Source organism: Symphalangus syndactylus, chromosome 7 (assembly GCF_028878055.3).
Source record: "Symphalangus syndactylus isolate Jambi chromosome 7, NHGRI_mSymSyn1-v2.1_pri, whole genome shotgun sequence".
Classification (NCBI taxonomy): domain Eukaryota; kingdom Metazoa; phylum Chordata; class Mammalia; order Primates; family Hylobatidae; genus Symphalangus; species Symphalangus syndactylus.
Window position 1 is genome coordinate 62,072,676 of NC_072429.2, and position 20,942 is coordinate 62,093,617.

The following is a 20,942-nucleotide window of genomic DNA, read 5'->3' on the forward strand; positions in this document are numbered from 1 at the left end:
ATTTGGGGTTTGTGGAGCTTTTAATATTTGTAGACAGCCTTTCATCAAATTTTGGAGGATTTTAGCTATTATTTTCTTACATAAATGATTTCCTCCTTTCCTTCTCTTTTTTACTTCTGGGACCCTTATTTCACGTATGTTGTAGGCTTAACATTGCCCCACATGCCTTTGATGCTACATTTATTAAAAAAAATTGTCTGTACTTTTCAGATTGAGATATTTCTACTGAACTATATTTCAGTTTACTGCTTCTTTCACCCCTCATCTCAGATTTGCTGTTGATATAACAAGCAAAATCTTCATATTGAAAATACTTTTCAAACTCTGGAATTTCTATTTGGTTGTTTTTCACTTCCAATATTTGGGTTCTATTTTTCTGTAAAGATTATTTATTGAATCATAGACATCATGCGTTTTGTTATTTGTTTGCCAAATACATCATCTAGGTCTACTCTGAGTCAATTTCTTTTTTTCTTTTTCTTTCTTTCTTTCTTCTTTTTTGTTTTTTCAAGACAGAGTTTCGCTCTTGTTGCCCAGGCTGGAGTACAATGGCGCAATCTCAGCTCACCACAACCTCCGCCTCCTGGGTTCAAGTGATTCTCCTGCCTCAGCCTCTCCAGTAGCTGGCATGACAGGCACACGCCACCACACCTGGCTAATTTTGTATTTTTAGTAGAGACAGGGTTTCTCCATGTTGGTCAGGCTGGTCTCGAAATCCCTGCCTCAGGTGATCAGCCTGCCTTGGCCTTCCAAAGTGCTGGGATTACAGGTGTGAGCCACCGCGCCCGGCTGCTACTCTGAGTCAATCTCTATTGATTACTTTTTTTCCTGAGTATGGATCACACTTTCCTAATTATTTGCATGCTTAGTAATTGTTTTGCCCAAAAATGGAAATTTTAGATAATACATTATGGCAACTCTGAATTCTGATTAATTTTTTTGAGGATGTTGTTGTTAAGTAATTTCCATAGATTTAAACTGTATAATCTTTCTTCCCCATGACATGTAACTATTGAGGTTGTCCCTTTGTCTGCATAACTTAGAGATCAGTCAAGATATGGCCAGATTTTTCTCAAGCACCTTGAACCCATAAAGCTCCTACCTCCTGATGACTGATCTTTGTGTGGGTCAGGAAGCACATTCAGAGTTCTCCCATTCTCATATCTGCCATGGCCTTACTTTCCCGCCTGGCTTTCTTGAGTCTCACCTGCACAAATGCATTGGTTCTCTGCAGGCCAGAAATGTGTGGAGATCTTATCTAATCCTACTGCGGATGTATAGCATATCCAGGATCTCGCTATTCAATTTCTCATTGGTCTACCACTTGTCCTAACTGTGATTGTAACCTTGAGCTGGAAAAGCTAAAGTCTTCTTTCTTTTTGTTTCCTACTGGGTTTGCCACTTTTAGCGAACAAGGCTATAGTATTTTGACCTATTTCCCAATTGAGTCAGCCCCCTCTAGCACCAAAGTTTATGAATTCCATGTTGAACTTCAGGTTGGTAAAATTATGTTCTTACTGACTGAGGGGGAGGAAGGATGGAGATAGTCTTTGCGAAGAGGGCCACAGATTCCTGCTGCCTTTACCTGAAGCTCTATAACATTTTCGAGAAAAGCCAGGAGGGCCAGCTGGCTGAGAAGATGGCGGCTAGAGCCCGGGCCGCCGCCGCAGCAGCCGCCGCCGCCGCCACAGCCGTGGCAGAGCGAACCCTGGGTGTCCGGGGTGCGCGGTGCAGGGCCAGGCCCGGGCCACGAGCGTGCAGCCCTCAAGTCCCCGAGCCGCGGAGCCCGCCCGCGCCCCTCGGGCTGCCCAGCGTCCCTCCCCATGGCGCGGATCACAGACTACTTCCTGCTGGTGGTGTTCAGGCCGCACCAGCGCGGGAGTGGGAAAGGCCAGGGCCAGATTCTGCAGTGCTTCCCTGGAGAAGGACTGGGAGGCCAACCCATTCCCCCAGGGTATCCAGCTGTTTTGCCAGCGCAGCGGGTGGCAGCTGTGTCCCGAGAGGAATCCACCGACCTTCTTTGTTGCTGTCCTCACCGACATCAACTCCGAGAGACACTACTGCGCTGCTTGACCTTCTGGGAGCCGGTGGAGCGTTCACAGCAGGAAACGACGCGCGAAGGATGCCACAGAGAGGGAGGAAGAGGAGGATGAGGGAGGCCAGACGCACCTGTTGCCCACAGCGCCTGCCCCATCTGCCCAGATGTTTGCCCCAAAGACGCTGGTACCTGTGTCGCGACTTGACCACGCGGAGGTGTTCAGATACAGCTTCGGCCTCATCTATGCCATCCACGTGGAGGGCCTGAATGTGTTCCCGGGGAACGTAATTGGGAACCTGCCGACGTGCACCGTGCCCCTGGCTGGGGGCTCGAAGAGGATGATCTCTTTGGGGGCTGGTGACCGGCAGGTCATCCACACTCCACTGGCCGACTCGCTGCCCATCAGCAGCTGCAGCGTGGCCCTGCTCTTCTGCCAGCTGGGCATCATCAACGTGCTGTCTTTGTTCTGTGCCGCCCTCACGGAGCACAAGGTTCTCTTCCAGTCCCAGAGCTACCAGCAGCTAGCTAATGCCTGCAGGGGCCTCCTGGCATTGCTGTTTCCTGTCAGATACAGCTTCACCTATGGGCCCATCCTGCCGGCCCAGCTGCTGGAGGTCCTCAGCATACCCACGCCCTTCATTATCGGGGTCAACGCGGCCTTCCAGGCAGAGGCCCAGGAGCTGCTAGACGTGATTGTTGCTGATCTGGATGGAGGGACGGTGACCATCCCTGAGTGTGTGCACATTCCACCCTCGCTAGAGCCACTGCAGAGTCAGACGCACAGTGTTCTGGGCACGGTCCTGGACCTGGAGCTGGAGTTGGTTAACCTCGCCTTCCCTCCACCCACAACGTCCCCCTCCTCCCTGAAGATGCAGGACAAAGAGCTGGGTGACCTCTTCCTGTGGCTCTTCGATCAGCTGCTGCAGGGCTATCTCTGGTGCCTGCACGTCGTGCACATTCACCCGGAGCCTGTCATCCGCTTCCATAAAGCAGCCTTCCTGGGCCAGCGTGGGCTGGTGGAGGACGATTTCCTGATGAAGGTGCTGGAGGGCGTGGCCTTTGCTCTCTTCGTGTCGGAGCATGGGCTCCTGTACCTCCACACAGACCTGTTTGATGAGCTGGTGGTCCACGAGGTGGCACGGAGGTGGGTGGGTGAGAAACGTGTCCTGCCTCACATCCAGGAACTGGCAGTGCAGGTCTACAAGAATGAGAACCTGTACCCAGACTTGGCGATGCACAAGGTACAGAGGCCGGAGGGGAGCAGCCACCTGCAATGGACGCCCCTGCCCTTCCCCCGGCTGGATGAGGGCGCCATGCAGTGGATCATGGACCAGGCTGAGGCCAAGATGCAAGGTGCACCCCTAGCCGTGAAGGCTGAGAGGAGGACCACAGGGCCCTCAGGGCCCCGCCTGACTGCCATACCAGAGCGGTTCAGCGGGCTGCAGGTCAACAGCGCCCGCTGGCTGGAGGTCGTGGGCAACTGCATCTCCCACGTGTTTGAGGGGAAGATGCCTGAGGCCGAGAAGCTGCTCCCAGCTGTGCTGAGGGCCCTGAAGAGGTGAGCTGCCTGCTGCTGTCTCGCCCAGGAGCTGCGCCTGCATGTGCAACAGAACCGGACGTCGTGGACCACCAGCAGTTTGACTTTGTGGTCCGTATGATGAACTGCTGCCTGCAGGACTGCACTTCTCTGGATGAGCATGGCATCTCGGCTGCTCTGCTGCCTCTGGTCACAGCCTTCTTGGAAGCTGAGCCGGGGGTGAGGCTGTTCTCTTACAGCCCTGTGCAGCAGCAGGTGGTGTGGAGCATGCCACAATTCTAGGAGGCCATGTTCTGCTGGGACATGAAGACTCACATCTGGGCCCTCTACCTGGAGCCCACTGAGGACCAGGCCCCCGCCCAGGAGGTTGGGGAGGCACCTTCACAGGAGGACGAGTGAGTGCTCTGCCCTAGACGTGTCTTCTGAGCAGTGGTGCCTGTGGTCATCCTTGAGCGGTGAGAAGCAGCAGGAGCTGATGCAGAAGGAGGGAAGCACAGTGTTCAGCCAGGCCATCCACTATGCCAACCGCGTGAGCTACCTCCTGCTGCCCCTGGACAGCAGCAAGAGCCACCTGCTTCAGGAGCGCCCAGGCTGGGTGACCTGGAGAGCACCAGCAGCAGCCTGGTCCCCAACAGCATGGGTGGCAGTGTGGCTGAGAGCTATGACACGGGGAGCAGCTTTGAGGACGCAGAGACCTGCAATGTAGCTGGGGCTGTGGTCCGCTTCATCAATCGCTTTGTGGACAAGGTCTGCACAGACAGTGGGGTCACCAGTGACCATCTCAAGGGGCTGCATGTCATGGTGCCAGAAATTGTCCAGATGCACATCGAGACCCTGGAGGCTGTGCAGCGGGAGAACTGGAGGCTGACGCCCATCCAGAAACCCAAGCTACTGAGGCCGCGCTTGCTATCTGGTGAGGAGTGTGTGCTGGATGGCCTGCGCCTCTACCTGCTACTGGATGGGCCTAAGGAGGGTGCGGGGGCCAGTGCGGGGGGCCAGCAGTGCTCCCAGCTGAGGGCGCCGTCTTCCTTGCTACGTACCGGGTCATCTTCATTGGGATGCTCACAGACCCCCTGGTGGGGGAGAAGGTGGTGTTCCGCTCCTTCCCGGTGGCCACGCTGACCAAGGAGAAATGCATCAGTGTCCAGACCCCTGTGGACCACCTCTTGCAGGATGGGCTGCAGCTGCACTCCTGCACATTCCAGCTGCTGAAAATGGCCTTTGATGAGGAGATGGGGTCTGACAGTGCCGAGCTCTTCCACAAGCAGCTGCATAAGCTGCGGTACACGCCGGATGTCAGGGCCACCTTCTCCTTCACACTGGGCTCTACCTACACACCCAGCTGGCCACCCCGAGTCACCAAGAACAAGGGTCCTTCCCTCAGAACCCTGTCCTGGAACCTGGTTAAGAACGTCAAGAAGACCATCGGGCGGCAGCATGCCACTCGCAAGAAGTACAACCCTCCCCCTCAGCTAGGAGCACTGGGGCCGGCTGCCGCCTGAGGACCAGGAGGACGAGGTCTCAGTGTCAGAGGAGCTGGAGCCCAGCATGCTGACCCCGTCCTCAGCCCTGAAGTGGACCGCATGACTATCAGCAGCCTCCTGGTGGAAAGGGCGTGCTGCTGCGACTACCAGCTCGGCCTGGGCACCCTGAGCAGCCGCCTGAGCTGGGCCAAGCCTGAATCCTTCCGCATTTCTCCGGTCAACCGCATGTATGCCATCTACCGCAGCTATGGGGGGCTGCTGATGGTGCCCCAGAGTGTCCAGGACAACGCCCTGCAGCGCGTGTCCCACTGCTACCGCCAGAACCGCTTCGCCGTTGTCTGCTGGTGCAGCAGGCGGTCCAAGGCAGTACTGCTGCGTTCTGGGGGCCTGTATGGCATAGGTGTCGTCGGCCTCTTTTAGGCCCAGAACGCACCTTCTCCAGGCCAGTTCCAGGCAGACTCGAGTAGCCTGGAGCACAAATACCTGCAGGCTGTGGTCAGCTCCATGCCCCGCTACTCCGGTGCGTCCAGACGCAACACACTTAGCAGCTTCTCCTCAGCCCACATGGGCAGTCACATTCGCAGTCCCGGAGCCAGGGTCACCACGCCGTCCAACCCCATGGCGGTGGCATCCACACTGACTGCACCCCGGGGTAAGTGGGGGCAGTGTCTGGGCCAGTGGGCGCAGCAGTGGGCTTGGTGGCAATGTGGGCTCCCAGCTAGCTGGCAGAGAGGCGCTGGCCCCACCCCAGGCCAACGGGTGTCCCCTGCCCCCCGACCCGGGCTTCCTGTGGCCACAGCGAGCAGCCCTCTACACCGTCAGGGACAAAGGCCAGCTCAGGAGTGTGCGGCCGGACCCCCTGCAGCAGTAGGAGCTGGTGCCCATTGAGGTATTCCAGGCGCGGCAGGTGAAGGCTAGCTTCAAGAAGCTGCTGAAGGCGTGTGTCCTGGGCTGCCCTGCTGCTGAGCCCAGCCTAGCCTCCTTCCTGCGCTTGCTGAAGGACTCGGAGTGGCTGATCCGGATCCACAAGCTGCTGCAGGTGTCGGTGCTGTGGGGGGAGCTCTCGGACTCAAGCTCCTCCGTGCTGATGGGCCTGGAGGACGGCTGGAACATCACCACCCAGGTGGTATCCTTGCTGCAGCTGTTCTCAGGCCTCTACTACTGCACGCTGGAGGGGTTCCGCCTGCTGGTGGAGAAGGAGTGGCTGTCCTTCACTCATCGCTTCAGCCACCAGGGAGCCCACATTCTGGCTGGACAGAGCAGCAGCTTCACACCATCTTCCTGTAGTTCCTGGACTGCCTACACCAGATCCACCTGCAGTTCCCCATGGAGTTTGAGTTCAGCCAGTTCTACCTCAAGTTCCTCGGCTACCACCACGTGTCCTGCTGTTTCCGGACCTTCCTGCTGGACTCTGACTATGAGCACATTGAGCTGGGGCTGCTGTAGGAGGAGAAGGGGCAGCGCAAGGGCCAGATGCCTTGCAGGTCTGTGTGTGGACCGGAAGAGCAAGAGGACAGCCATGTTCCACAATTACATGCATGCACCCGAGGACACAGAGGTCCTGCGGCCCTACAGCAACGTGTCCAACCTGAAAGTGTAGGACTTCTGCACTGAGGAGATGCTGGCCGAGGGCCTTCCCTATGACCGGGAACTGGCTCAGGGGCCCCCTGAGCCCCGGAGGAAGAACGTTCTGACAGAGGCGCTCCCCAGAGCAGGTGCTGTGTGGTGTGGCCCTGCTACCACAGCTGCCCCAGAGCCCAGCCTGACGCCATCTCACACCTGCAGAGGCTGGAGACAGAGCTGGGCCGACCCGCTGAGCACTGGAAGGACCCCTGGGACCGGGTGAAGGCTGCACAGCACCTTGAAGCCTAGCCAGATGGACTTGACACCCCTAGCTCCCTCCAGTGTCCACCGCACCTCACCACCGCTGCTCTCTGGGTATGTACCTGCAGGAGGAACCCGTGGGCTCCACCTTGAGCCTCAGCCTGGAGAGCGACCAGAGTAGTGGCTCGACTGCATCTGGCTCCCGCCAGGCTGCCCGCCGCAGCACCAGCACCCTGTACAGCCAGTTCCAGACAGCTGAGAGTGAGAACGGGTCTTAGGAGGGCACTCTGTATAAGAAGGGGGCCTTCATGAAGCCTTGGAAGGCCGGCTGGTTCATGTTAGACAAGACCAAGCATCAGCTACGCTACTATGACCACCGTGTGGACATTGAGTGCAAGGGTGTCATCGACCTGGCGAAGGTGGAGGCTGTGGCACCTGGCATGCCCACCATGGGCGCCCCTAAGAGCGTGGACGAGAAGGCCTTCTTTGACGTGAAGACAACGCGTTGCGTTTACGACTTTTGTGCCCAGGACGTGCCCTCAGCCCAGCAGTGGGTGGACCGGATCCAGAGCTGCCTGTCGGACACCTGAGCCTCCCGGCCTTGCCTGGCTGCTCTGCTCCCAGTCGTTACCGACCACTAGGGGTGGGCAGGGCCGCCCTGGCCACGTTTACAGCCCGGGCCAGGCCCTCGGCAGTATTGAGGCCCCGAGCCCCCAGCACTTGTGTGTACAGCCCCAGTCCCTGCCCCACCCCGCCCCGCCCGGCCGGCTCTAACTTATTTTGGCGTCACAGCTGAGCACCGTGCGGGGAAGTGGCCAACGTACAGCCCGCAATGGGCCTGTAAATAGTCCAGCCAGCTGGCTGTAGGCGAATTGTTTCTAGAACCAGTCTACATAAAGAGAGAACGAATGCAAAATAAAATCAATCAATCAATCAATCAATCAAGAATACATATCTCAATTTGTTATCACCTTTGGTCAATTTTCGACAATTTTGTCCAACTTTTTTTTATTTTATTATTATTACACTTTAAGTTTTAGGGTACATGTGCACAATGTGCAGGTTTGTTACACATGTATCCATGTGCCATGTTGGTGTGCTGCACCCATTAACTCGTCATTTAGCATTAGGTATATCTCCTAATGCTATCCCTCCCCACTCCCCCCACCCCACAACAGTCCCCGGTGTGTGATGTTCCCCTTCCTGTGTCCATGTGTTCTCATTGTTCAATTCCCACCTATGAGCGAGAATATGCAGTGTTTGGTTTTTTGTCCTTGAGATAGTTTGCTGAGAATGATGATTTCCAGTTTCATCCATGTCCCTACAAAGGACATGAGCTCATCATTTTTTATGGCTGCATAGTATTCCACGGTGTATATGTGCCACATTTTCTTAATCCAGTCTATCATTGTTGGACATTTGGGTTGGTTCCAAGTCTTTGCTATTGTGAATAGTGCCGCAATAAACATACGTGTTCATGTGTCTTTATAGCAGCATAATTTATAGTCTTTTGGGTATATACCCAGTAATGGGATGACTGGGTCAAATGGTATTTCTAGTTCTAGATCCCTGAGGAATCGCCACACTGACTTCCGCAATGGTTGAACTAGTTTACAGTCCCACCAACAGTGTAAAAGTGTTCCTATTTCTCCACATCCTCTCCAGCACCTGTTGTTTCCTGACTTTTTAATGATCACCATTCTAAATGGTGTGAGATGGTATCTCACTGTGGTTTTGATTTGCATTTCTCTGATGGCCAGTGATGATGAGCATTTTTTCATGTGTTTTTTGGATGCATAAAATGTCTTCTTTTGAGAAGTGTCTGTTCATATCCTTCGCCCACTTTTTGATGGGGTTGTTTGTTTTTTTCTTGTAAATTTGTTTGAGTTCATTGTAGATTCTGGATATTAGCCCTTTGTCAGACGAGTTTTTTTTTAATCTGAGAGAATTTGCGAGTCTCTTAATACCACCATGGCTAACAGTTCAAATCATTTATTATTTATATAATAAGTCATAACATTGTATTTTAGGGCTACTGGAAGAGTTCAATGCAAAATGCCCTTTTGGATATGTAAGGCCTCAATCACAGAGCCACAGGCAGTTGCTTATCCTTCCACTAACACTCTCTTTATTTTTCTTTATTTGTAGTAATTTTCTTTATTTGTATACATGGCTGTCTTGGCTGGTTCACCATGGTTCTTTACGGTGCTAGGAATAGACATAATGCATAAAATGTGGTTTCTAGCTTCATCCCTGTTCTATGAAGCAAAGCTTCAGCTAATCAGGTTGACTACTGCATTTTAGTTGATTATTGTTATGTAGGGCATGTGGGAAATCTTTAGTGGGAGAGATAAATAGTGGGCAGGAAACCAGAAAACCAAGGATTATAATAACCTTACTAAAGAGTAGAAACTCACTAAGAGAAAAATAAATAAAATGTGCTAGCTAGCAAACTCCACCTGCAGCCTCTTCCCCAAACCACATTTTCCTCACTGATTAAAACCATCTCACATATGAGCTAGACATTACACAGATGTGCAGCTTTTGGCTTAATTAATCAAAATCCAGTAGCATGGGTTTGCCTGGATTCATTTTGATTGCAAAAATCCCTTCAATCAGTGACTTGTAAAAGAAATGTTCAGATTTTCAAGACTAAGTTTTGTTTTTCACAAAATGTTTTTCATTTCATTGATTGGTACTTGTGCACACCGCATCTTGTTCTCTGGCTAGAAGTCCAGGTGTATGGGAAGAAGAGCACTTTATTGAGTCACTCTTTTCCAGAGCAGTGACTATTTTATATGAATAAATTGAAGTTTAATAAATTGCCAGGCTTATGAATAGAAACTTATAAAGCATAGAAGAGGAAATTGATTCCAGGCAACCTAAAAATATACCAAAGAAAGAAAGAAAGAAACTGCAAAATTGTACAAGCTTGGCTGTTCCCACTTTTGCTGTTCTTTTTAGCAAACTCGACAGGCAGTTTGCTTGCCAGTGAGCTTTGTAACTGGGGCTGACTCAATCTCAGGAGTGAGGATGGGGGCTCAGGGTCATTCACTCGCCAACTGACATCGTATCAAAGTATTTGACAGGCACAATTTACTGTGAGAGGTTAATGTTATCTTCCTTTAAAACGAATAGTTTAATAAACCAAGCATCAAAATTGACTTAAAGAAGTCTCAAATTCCCCAGTCTCAGACTCCTAATTCTTTGGCTAGAAGGAAAAGGAATTTTTGGGCTGTCCCTTAAAATTCTACAGGTTAGAAAATACAGTATTGTAAAAATGAAGTTCTCAAGAAAAAATGTCTTGCCTGAATTTTATTGCAATCTTTAACAGAACCGCTGGTGATTAGCGGTTTCTTTTCTGTAAAGGGAGGACTACAGGGCTGTCTATTATATAATAGTGGATAGGTGTCATTTCATGGTACTCCACAAATTTTAATGAAAGAATAATGATAATAGTTGATAGTGGCACTAACATAGCTGTGCAAAACAGTGTAAAAGGATCAAAGGACTTCTTGAATGGAAACTTTACTTCCACCCCTGTTATTATGTGGGGTCTTTCCTTTCTTTCTTGGCCAACCTTTTTGAAAGGCTAGTCTGTGTGTGTTATCTTTCCTTTCTCCCCTCTCAGGCCCTAACAAGAGCCCTAGGGTCCATCTACCTTCTGTGATCTCAACCTTGGAATAATGTACGGATTTGGCTCTCACTTTCTATCTAATTTATTAAGAAGCCATATCCTCTTTTCAGTCTTGCCGCATAGAATGGTTTCTAATATTCTTTTGTGCTCACCTACCTTTTAATTATCAGCACGTTCCTAGAGTTAGCTTTGATTGTTTCTTGGCTGGCAGATCATAAAGGTCCTGTCCAGATCACTGGTTCATATAGGTCTAGATCTGTGTATTTTTACTATTACTTTCTTCATGCCTCACTCCTAACCCCTGCATTTTTTTTTTCCCAGTCAGGTAGGCTATACCATCATTTCAAAAAAATCGGGTGAAAGATAAGACTAAGTTACTTCTCTGAGGTTAATGAATTTTTCCCTATCCAATTTTTCTACAAAGAGGGATTGAGGTTTTTGACAATAAACATGCAGTTGGGGCAGGCACCATCGCTTTTCTGTAAGGCTTTGCTCTTTGAAGACTCACTGTCTTCCACTCTGCAAAGGTCCATTGACCTAAGTGGCCATTTCCTCGGATAATTGCAGGAATCTCTTTCAGAAGATACTGCCTGGCAAAAGTTTTGCTTGTCATTGAGTAGGTATTTGTCTGATGGTGAAAACATAAAGCCACTGTCTCCTAAACTTTACTGGGCAAGCTGGTCACAATGGAACTACTACTGATCCCCTCTTGAAATTGGTCAGTTAGCCGGGCACGGTGGCTCACACCTGTAATCCCAGCACTTTGGGAGGCTGAGGTGGGCAGATCTCCTGAGCTCAGGAGTTCAAAACCAGCCTGGGCAATACGGTGAAACCTCATCTCTACTAAAATACAATAACAAAAAAATTGGCCAGGCCTGGTGGCACGCATCGTAATCCCAGCTACTCAGGAGGCTGAGGCAGGAGAATCGCTTGAGCCCTGGAGATGGAGGTTGCAGTGAGCTGAGATTGCGCCACTGCACTTCAGCTTGGGCTACAAAGTGAGATTCCGTCTCAAAAAAAAAAAAAAAAAAAAAAAAAAAAGAAAAGAAAAAGAAAAAAAAGAAATCGGTCAGTTAAAGTTTTTGATTCATCTCCCAGTGCCAAAACCCTGGCAGAATGGCTGGGCCTGCTGAGGTTGAGCCCCTGTTATGCACATTGTAACATGTGGATAAAAGCTCCAAGGTTAGTTTGCACTGGGCCAGGTGCCTCCACGTGATGGTTGAGTTGAACTTTCAGCATAGCTTTTTTCTGCCTTCTTAGGAATAAAGCTATAGTTTCAGGGTGGGGGCTGAGCCAAGTATCGGAGTGGAGTGAAGCAGGAGGACAAAGTGCAGCAGCACAGAGGCTGCAGGTTGGGAACAGTAATCTCTCATTGGCTCACTCCATCAATCAGCCCTTCAGACAGAAATGGCTCAGAGCTCCAGACAGCACAAGGAGATTTTTCTTTGGAAGATTCTCAGAAGTATGCAGTCGGAGGCCTTTTCTGTTAGGAGATTTGGCTTATGCAGCTGGCATTGCTGACAGCATGGCAGCCTATTTAGCAAGGCTTGGTATTGAACACCTGTGTACATGAATAACAACGCCTGAAATAACCTTGTTACTACTCTTACTGTGGTAACCGTTACTCTTACAATTGTTTTTCTCATTCTCTCAAAGGCCTTTTGTATGTGGCGGAGGAGGGACAGATTGTATCTTCTGATTTGACTAGAGGCAATAGTGCCCAATCAGCAGGCTAAGTGGGAAGGATCCCACCCTAATCTCCCGCCCTAGACAGCACATGCTCTGAGAAACCACTTTTATCTGTTCATGGTCTAAAAACTTACCCTAGCAGACATAATTTCAGGCCAGAAAGTTTAAACTCTGATTTCCAGGGCCTTTTCCCTTAGGGAGAAAATATTTTGCAAGTGTTCCTTAGTTCAGGAAAGCTCTCATATTAATGGGGCAGACATACTCATATAGTCACTTTATATAAAATTAAATACATATAAAATAATCAAAGTATAGTGCCCTTCTGTGATTTGCCTCTCCCACCCAACATTGTGTTTTAAACATTCATACATGTGGCCGGACACCATGGCTCACGCCTGTAATCCCAGCACTTTGGGAGGCTGAGGTGGGTGGATCACGAGGTCAGGAGATTGAGACCATCCTGGCTAACACAGTGAAACCCCGTCTCTACTAAAAATACAAAAAATTAGCCAGGTGTGGTGGCGGGAGCCTGTAGTCCCAGTTACTTGGGAGGCTGAGGCAGAAGAATGGCGTGAACCTGGGAGGTGGAGCTTGCAGTGAGCCGAGATTGCGCCACTGCACTCCAGCCTGGGTGACAGAGGGAGACTCTGTCTCAAAACAAAAACAAAAACAAAAACAAATAAACAAAATTCATACATGTTAATATAGCTGTGGTTTATTCATTTTCATGGCAGTATAGGATTTCATGATATGACTATTGCGATTTCATGATATGACAATTTTTATTTTTCCTTTTTACAATCAATGGACATCTAGGTTGTTTTGCCATAATTACAGATAATGCTGCTATGAATCATCTTGTACTTGTATAGTGATATGTGTGTAAGAATTCTCTAGTGCATATGCATAGAAGTAGAATTGTTGAGTTTTGGGGCTGTGTATATTAAACTTTAATAGACGATGCCAAATTATTTTCTAAAGTGATAGTACATAAAATACATAAGGTAACATACATTCCCATTAGCAGTACGCAAGAGTTCCTGTCACTACTCATACTAGCCAACACTTGGCATTGTGTAACTTTTAAATTTTCAACTTGCTGAAAATGATTTTGATGTATATTCCCATGATTGCTAAAATGTTTGAGCACATTTTTGAAAAGTTTATCAGTAATTTGTATTTCGTCTTCTGTGAAATGCCCAAATCATTCACCTTTTTAATTGATTATTAAACATTCTTTACATATTCTGGATACTAATCCTTTGCCAATTATATTTCCTGGAAATATCTACTGTTTATCTACTTCTCTTTCCCGTTTTGTGAAGTCTTTTGATGAAAGAAAAAGTGCTCATTTTTAATGTAGTTGAATTTATTAATGATTCTCTGTATGGTTTTCATTTTCTGTAATTTTGAGAGAAATTAATCCATATCCTGAGTTCGCTTCCTATATTTTCACTTAGTGGTTTTAACATTTTGCTTTTCATATTTTATTTCTTCATTCATCTGAAATTACTTTTATTTTGTATTATGAGGCAGGAGTCCCTTTTTTTTTGGAGACGGTCTGACTCTGTTGCCCAGGCTGGAGTACAGTGGTGCCATCTCAGCTCCCTGCAACCTCTACCTCCCAGGTTCAAGCGATTCTTGTGCCTCAGCCTCCCGAGTAGCTGAGACTACAGGTGCGTGCCATTATGCCTGGCTAATTTTCATATTTGTGGTAGAGACAGAGTTTTGCCATGTTGGCCAAGCTGGTCTCAAATTCCTGAGCTCAAGTGGTCCACCCTCCTCGGCTTCCCAAAGCGTTGGAATTACAGGCGTGAGCCCCTGTGCCTGGCCCATTTTGAATTTTCCTTTTTCTTCTTTTTTTTTTTTGAGACGGAGTTTTACTCGGTCAGCAGGCTAGAGTGCAGTGGCACAATCTCAGCTCACTGAAACCTCCGCCTTCTGGGTTCAAGTGATTTCCCTGCCTCAGTCTCCCTAGTAGCTCGGACTACAGGCACAGGCCACCACGCCTGGCTGTTTTTTGTATTTTAGTAGAGACGGGGTTTCACCTTGCTGGCCAGGATGGTCTCGATCTCCTGACCTCGTGATCTGTCTGCCTCGGCCCCCCAAAGTGCTGGGCTTACAGGTGTGAGCCACTGCTCCCAGCCTTCAGTTTTTTTTTTTTTAAATGTAACTGATTATAAACCTACAAACAAACAGTATTGTTTCTTTCTTCCTAATCCCTATGTCTCTTGCTCTTAAGGATTTTTTAAACAACCTCAATCATTGAACAGGACCTTTGCTGTGGAATTAAAAGAAAATCACTCACAGTTGTTGAATTTTATCAGAAGTTTTTCTGCATCTATTGAGATGTGCCTCCATTAATTTGTTAATGTGGCATATTAAATAGTAATATATATTCAAATGTATTAACCTGATACTGGCCTTTGGCTCTTATTGTACATTGCAGTATTCAGTTTATCAATATTTATTTATAATTTCTGTGTTCATGTTCATAAGAAACATGTCCTGTAATTTTTATTTCTTAGAATTCCTTTGCTGTTTATATATCAGTGTTATACTAGCATGATAAATTAGTTGTGCAGTATTCACTCTCTTACCTATAAAGAGTTTGTTAAAGATTATAGAATTCACTTGTAAAACCAAATGAGACTGATGTTTTTTTAGAAATATTTGAATGTAGTGATTAATGTTCTTGTGATTATGGAACATTTAGGCTTTCTATTCCCCTTTTTAATTGAGATATATTTTATTTACCATTAAATTCACCTATTTAAAGTGTACAATTCAGTGTTGTCCAACCATTCCCCCATCTAATTCCAGAAGATTTTCGTCACGCCCTGCAAAAAAACCACATTTCTATTAGCAGTCACTCCCCATGTCTCTTTCTCTCTAGCCCATTGCAACCACTTATCTACCTTCTGTGTCTTGGATTTTCCTATTCTGGACAATTCATATAAATAGAATCATATAACATTTGATATTTTGTGTCTGGTTTCTTTCACTTAGCATGATGGTTTCCTGGTTTATCCGTGTAGCATTTATCAGTACTTCATTCCTTTCTAAGGCTAAGTAATATTTTGTTGCATGGCTATACTATGTTTGATTCATTCACTCATCAATCCACAGATGCTTGGTTTTTTCTATTTTTGGCTGTTATGAATAATGCACTTTAATGTACAAATTTTTCTGAAATGTATGTGTTCAAATCTCTTGGGCATACATCTAGGAATGGGATTGCTGGCTCATGTGGTGTCTCTGTGTTTAGCTTTTTGAGGAACTGTGTTTCAAACTGTTTTCCAAAACGGCTGCACCAGGTGACACTCCCAGCATTAATATTTGATGGTTCCAATGTGTTCACATCCTTCTCAGCACTTGTTAGTGTCTATCTTTTTGGTCTTAGCCATCCTACTGAGTATAAAGTGGTATCTATTTCATTTTGACTCAGCTTTTGTAATATGTATTTTTCCAGAACTTTGTCCAATTCAACCAAGTTTTCAAATTTTTAAGCATAAAGTTATTAGTAATATCTTTTCTTCAGCAAATATATTAATGCCCCTTTTTATTTCTTTTTAAAATTTGTGCTTTCCTCTTAAATTTTTCATCATCATTGTTAGGTATTTATCAGTTTGTTATTATTTTCAAAGAAAAAATTTTTGTTAATCTTTTGTATTGTGTCTTTCCATTTTACTTACTTCTGTTTTCATAATTATAATCTCTTTTTTTTCTATTTTCTTTGGGCTTATTATTTTCTATTTTAACTTCCTAATTTGATACCAAACTCACTAACTTTGAGTCTTTCTTCTTTTTCCAATATATTATTTTTAAACTTATTATTTTCTTCTAAACACTGTTTTAGCTATACCTCATAAGTAATAATGTATCATGTTTTTGTTGTATTTCACCCAAATTATTTTTCAATTTACATTATGCTCTATACTTCGATTCATGATTTCTGTTTATTTGTGTTAAGAATTATGCCTTTTAACTGACCAAAGCTTATTAAGTTATATATTTTTTAATTCATTTATAACTTCAGAATGTTGTAGTCAAAGAAATGTATCTGTGTGAAACCAACTCTGAAATATATTGAGACTTGGTTTAGGGTCCAGAATTTGGTCTGTTGTCATAAATGATCTATGCATTACTCTAGAATAACATGTATTATGGAGTAGAGTTCAATGTTCCCCATATGTCCATTGTTAGATCAAGCTTAAAAAATGCATTTTTCAAATATCCTATATATTTCCTCATTTTTGTCTACTTAATCTATTATTTACTGAGAGCTTTGTTAAAATCTGTCAATTTCTCCTTATATTTCTGAAAATCTTTGTCTTTTATATTTTGTTGGTATATTATTAAATGCCTGTAAGTTTAGAACTGTTATATTTTCCTGATTTATTTATTTTTAATTGTAATTACCATCTATCCCTGACAATGTGCTGTACTTTTTTTTTAATGTTTTTTTCTTGAGACAGGGTCTCACTCTGTCACCCAGGCTGTAGTGCAGTAGTCCAGTCACAGTTCACTGCATCTTCAACCTCCCAAGCTTAAGTGATCCTCCCACCTCAGCTTCCAGAGTAGCCAGGACTACAGGCATGCATCAGCATGCCTGGCTAATTTTAAACTTTTTTTTTTTTTTTTTTTTTGTAGAGATGAGGTCTTATTGTGTTGTCCAGTCTGCTATCAAGCTTCTGGGCTCAATCTTCTGGGCTCAAGCAATCTTCCTGCCACAGTCCCACAAAGTATTGGGATTACAGGCATGAGCCACCGTGTTGTACTTGACAGCTTCTATTTATTCCTGATACTTGAATAATTGTACCAGCTATCTTTTTTTAATCATATTTTTACCTTTTAATCTTTTTGAATCCTTAGGTTTTAGGAGTATTGTTATTGTTATTGTAGATGTAGAAAGAGTCTAATTGCTCTCATGTTTTAATTGTGATTATAGTTCCTTTACAATCATTATTTTCAATATATGTATATCTATCTCTACTATATAATTTATGTTTTATATTTGCCCACTCTTTTGGGCTCTTGTTTTCTGCTCTTCTTGTCATCCCTTTGATTGATTAATATATCCCTCATTTCATTTTTCTTGCTGCTAGTTTGGAAGTTATACACTCTATTTGTATTCTTTTAGAGATTGTCTTAGAAATCTTAATGTGCATATTTAACCTAAGGTCTAAATCAGAATATTTGCCCACCTCCCAAATAATTCCCACATCATAACTCCTTTTAACTCTGATCATTCTGTCCAGATTAATGTGCTATTATTTTTGGAGGAATTTATATCTATCTTAAATTCTAACTCCCCCTAAATTAGACTTTTAAAAATTGTTTTAATACCATTACTCTTTGCTTAGATTTACCTACACAGTAATCTTCTCTCATCCCTGCACTCACTGAATTCCTTCCTGCATCTTCTACCTTTTTTATAGAATCATTCTACTTGGAGTTCAACATATTTTATGTTTCTTTGGTAAAGGTCTGTTAATATTAAATTTTCTGTTCTGTTTTATGAAAATATATTTCACTCTTGTAACTAAAACATACTATTTTCTGGATACACACTTCTAGGCTGATAGGTTTTTTAAATCTCTCCACACTTTGAAGATACTATGCTGACATCATCTAACTTCCATTTCTGTTCTTGAGAGCCTAGCTGTTAGTAACAAAACTCATTTCTTTGTAAAAATCTGGCTTCATCCTTCTCTGCACCCTACAACTCCCTATATTCCTCTAAATAGCTTTGGTTTTTTGGTGTCCTGCAGCTTCTTGCTGCTGTGTCTACTTAAGGATTAACTTCCGTTTATTCTTGTTAAGATTAATTAGGCTTCTTGAGTATGAAGATAGACATCTTTAATCAACTCTAAAAAATTCTTAGCTATTACCTCTTCAAATATAGCCTATCTCTAATTTACTTTATTTTATTTTTCTGGAAGTACAATTAAATATATGTTAACCCTTTTTACCCTATCATCTATGTATTTTGACATTAAAAACATTTTGTATGTCTTTATCTCTTTGTGATGCATTTCCTCAGATTTCTTTTCCACTTCACCTATTACTTCTTTGGCTATATCTAATCTGCTGTTTAATCTACACATACAAATTTTATTTTAGTTTTTCAATGTTTTGCTTTCAGAAATTGTACTTGTTCCTACTCTACCTGATTGCCTCTTATTCTTGCACCATGCTTTCATTTCTTTATGTAAAACACTTATTTTATATTTGAATCTAATAGATCCAGTATCTGCTGACTTTGCCAATCTGTTGCTGAGGTCTTCTGCCTCTCACTCATGGTGGTCTGTTCCCTTATGTGTTTAGAGGATTTTGATTGGGAAGGAGCTCATCTTCTTTGGGACTTTATACGCGGGCATTATTTGAGGCATGGATTTAATGTGCATTTTTCAGAGAGTATTTGTTTGCTTCTGAAGGGTGTTTGGGGATAAAAATCAAACCATGGTACATTCAATTACGTTTTTAGCTTGAAGATTCTAAGGTCACACAAGTAATGTGAATTTAAGACACATGTCCATGTCAGAGTGAGCGGGTAGTTAGAAATTCTCACAAAAGGCATTTTAATCTTATTTACTTCTCTACTCAGAGTCTAGGCTGAATCACGCAAGGTCCCTATGAAAGACTGTTTCCTTCATTTCCCACCCCTCACCCCCGTCCTAGTTTTCCCACACTTTGAGGTTCTGGCTTTATGTGGGTATTTCAGATTGGTCTCCTGCACTACTTGGGCTCATTAAAACTCAGTTTCTCTGTCAATAGAAATGAGCAGATGCTCTCCAAGTGAAAGCTAGCGTCATACTTGTTGCTCCAGATAGTGCTTTCCTGTTGTTTATAGCCTCTCTTGTCCTTATATTCCTGCCAACTCAGCTATGTCTCAATATTTTAAGATATATTTTATATAACATTTTATGAGTTTTCGTACCAGAGGGTTTTCTTTCTTTATATAATAAGCCATATTGTCAGGCATAGAAGATCACCAATTTCTTCTTTAAATTGACTTAGGCAGGCTCATTTCTTGGCATCTTCTTTTATAAGTCTCTCTCTCTCTTTTTTTTTTTTTTTTTCAGAGATGGAGTCTTGCTCTGTCACCCAGGCTGGAGTGCAGTGGCACATCTCGGCTCACTGCTACCTCCACCTCTCAGGTTGAAGCAATTCTCCTGCCTCAGCCTCCCGAGTAGCTGGGATTACAGGTGCCCCACCACAGTGCCCGGCTCATTTTTGTATTTTTTTTTTAATAGAGACGGGGTTTCACCATGTTGGCCAGGCTGGTTTCGAACTTCTGACCTTGTGATCCGCCTGCCTTGGCCTCCCAAAGTGCTGGGATTACAGGTATGAGCTATCGCAATCCTCTCTGTGTTTTATCTCTTATTTCCATATTTTCGTAATCTTTAGGCCAGGAAGAAGCCTATTGTGAGTCATTATCCCTGAGCATGCAAGGCTATTTCAGTGCATTTCTCTAGGTGTTCCCCTTTGAATTGAATTGGGACTTAGTTAACTTTTTTTTTTATCTGGTAATGTGCCCCTAGAGCCCTGCTCATTGAGTCATTCTCAAGCCACCCTCTCTTGCTCTTACGGGGACTCTGGCTGTTACATCTTCTTTCATGATTGCTTCCAGAACCTTTTCAGTTTTAATCTATTCATCTTGTTTCTGCCTGTTCCTACTTTCTTTCTTCTTCTTCTTTTTTTTTTTTTTTTTTTGTTTGTTTGTTTGTTTGGAGGACCTGCACAGGCCCTAACTCCCTTGAAGGGGTGCAGCTGGGGTCTCACCCAATTCCCTAGTTTCTTTAAAAGATGGCCATGATTATTTACACTGCTGCTTTTTCTGCTTCTTGCAGCTCACTCAATGTTTCCTTTTAGAAATTTCTTATTCTTGTTGTTCACATATCTAAATCACCATTGCCAGTCTGTGAGCCACATGCAAAACAAGAACAGTCTGATTTCAGAGCCCATATCTATACCAGTATGCAACACTTCCTCCCAATAAATAAAACTATGTATGTAGAGTAACTAGCATTGTGCAGCTTACACAGTGAGCACTCAATGAGTGTTTGCTGCATCTCCTTATATCATTCACATTCTCAGATCCATATGATTTTTGGGGAACTGGTGGGGTTTTTAACCACAGGACTCTAACACTGACCATGTAGGTAGCTAGGAACATAATTAGAATGAAGGAAGCCTTGGACTCATGGTATAAACCCTTGAGAGTAGGTCAGAATCCCTAGACTGTCAGCTGTATCTCTACTTAACCCTGATTCAAAAATCACATGTAAACTTCTAAATCTGATTTGGGGTAGAAACCTCCTCCCTTAATATTGAAAATTGAGGCCAGGCACGGTGGCCCACGCCTGTAATCCCAGCATTTTGAGGCCAGGGAAGGTAGATCACTTGAGGTCAGGAGTTCGAGATCAGCCTTGCCAACATGGTGAAAAATAAAAAGAAATTAAAAAGAATAAAATAAAAAAGATATAAAAGAAAATTGAATAAGCAGTTTGCTAAAGTCATCTCTTGATTCAGTTTGGACATGAAATTATTAATACTTTCATGCACAACTTATTTCCTTAACAAAAACATTTAAAAATTAGTTTACTATGAAGAACACATATTCAATCTCTGTGTTGAATTCTGAATAGGAACAGCAAATCACGTACCTTTTATAACATAGATTTCCTTGTTTAGAAAACTCGATAGGGCAGAACTAACAATGGAAGT

At 44.8% G+C, this 20,942-nt stretch overlaps 1 protein-coding gene and 1 pseudogene across 3 annotated transcripts in view; one reads left to right on the forward strand and one right to left on the reverse strand.

The window, feature by feature from the left end:
• Window positions 1–20,942, reverse strand: part of XKR4 (XK related 4) — a 430,447-nt gene that overhangs the window by 72,916 nt on the left and 336,589 nt on the right. The gene's annotated exons all lie outside the window — the stretch shown is intronic.
• On the forward strand, window positions 1,824–7,592 carry LOC129486448 (myotubularin-related protein 5-like; annotated as a pseudogene).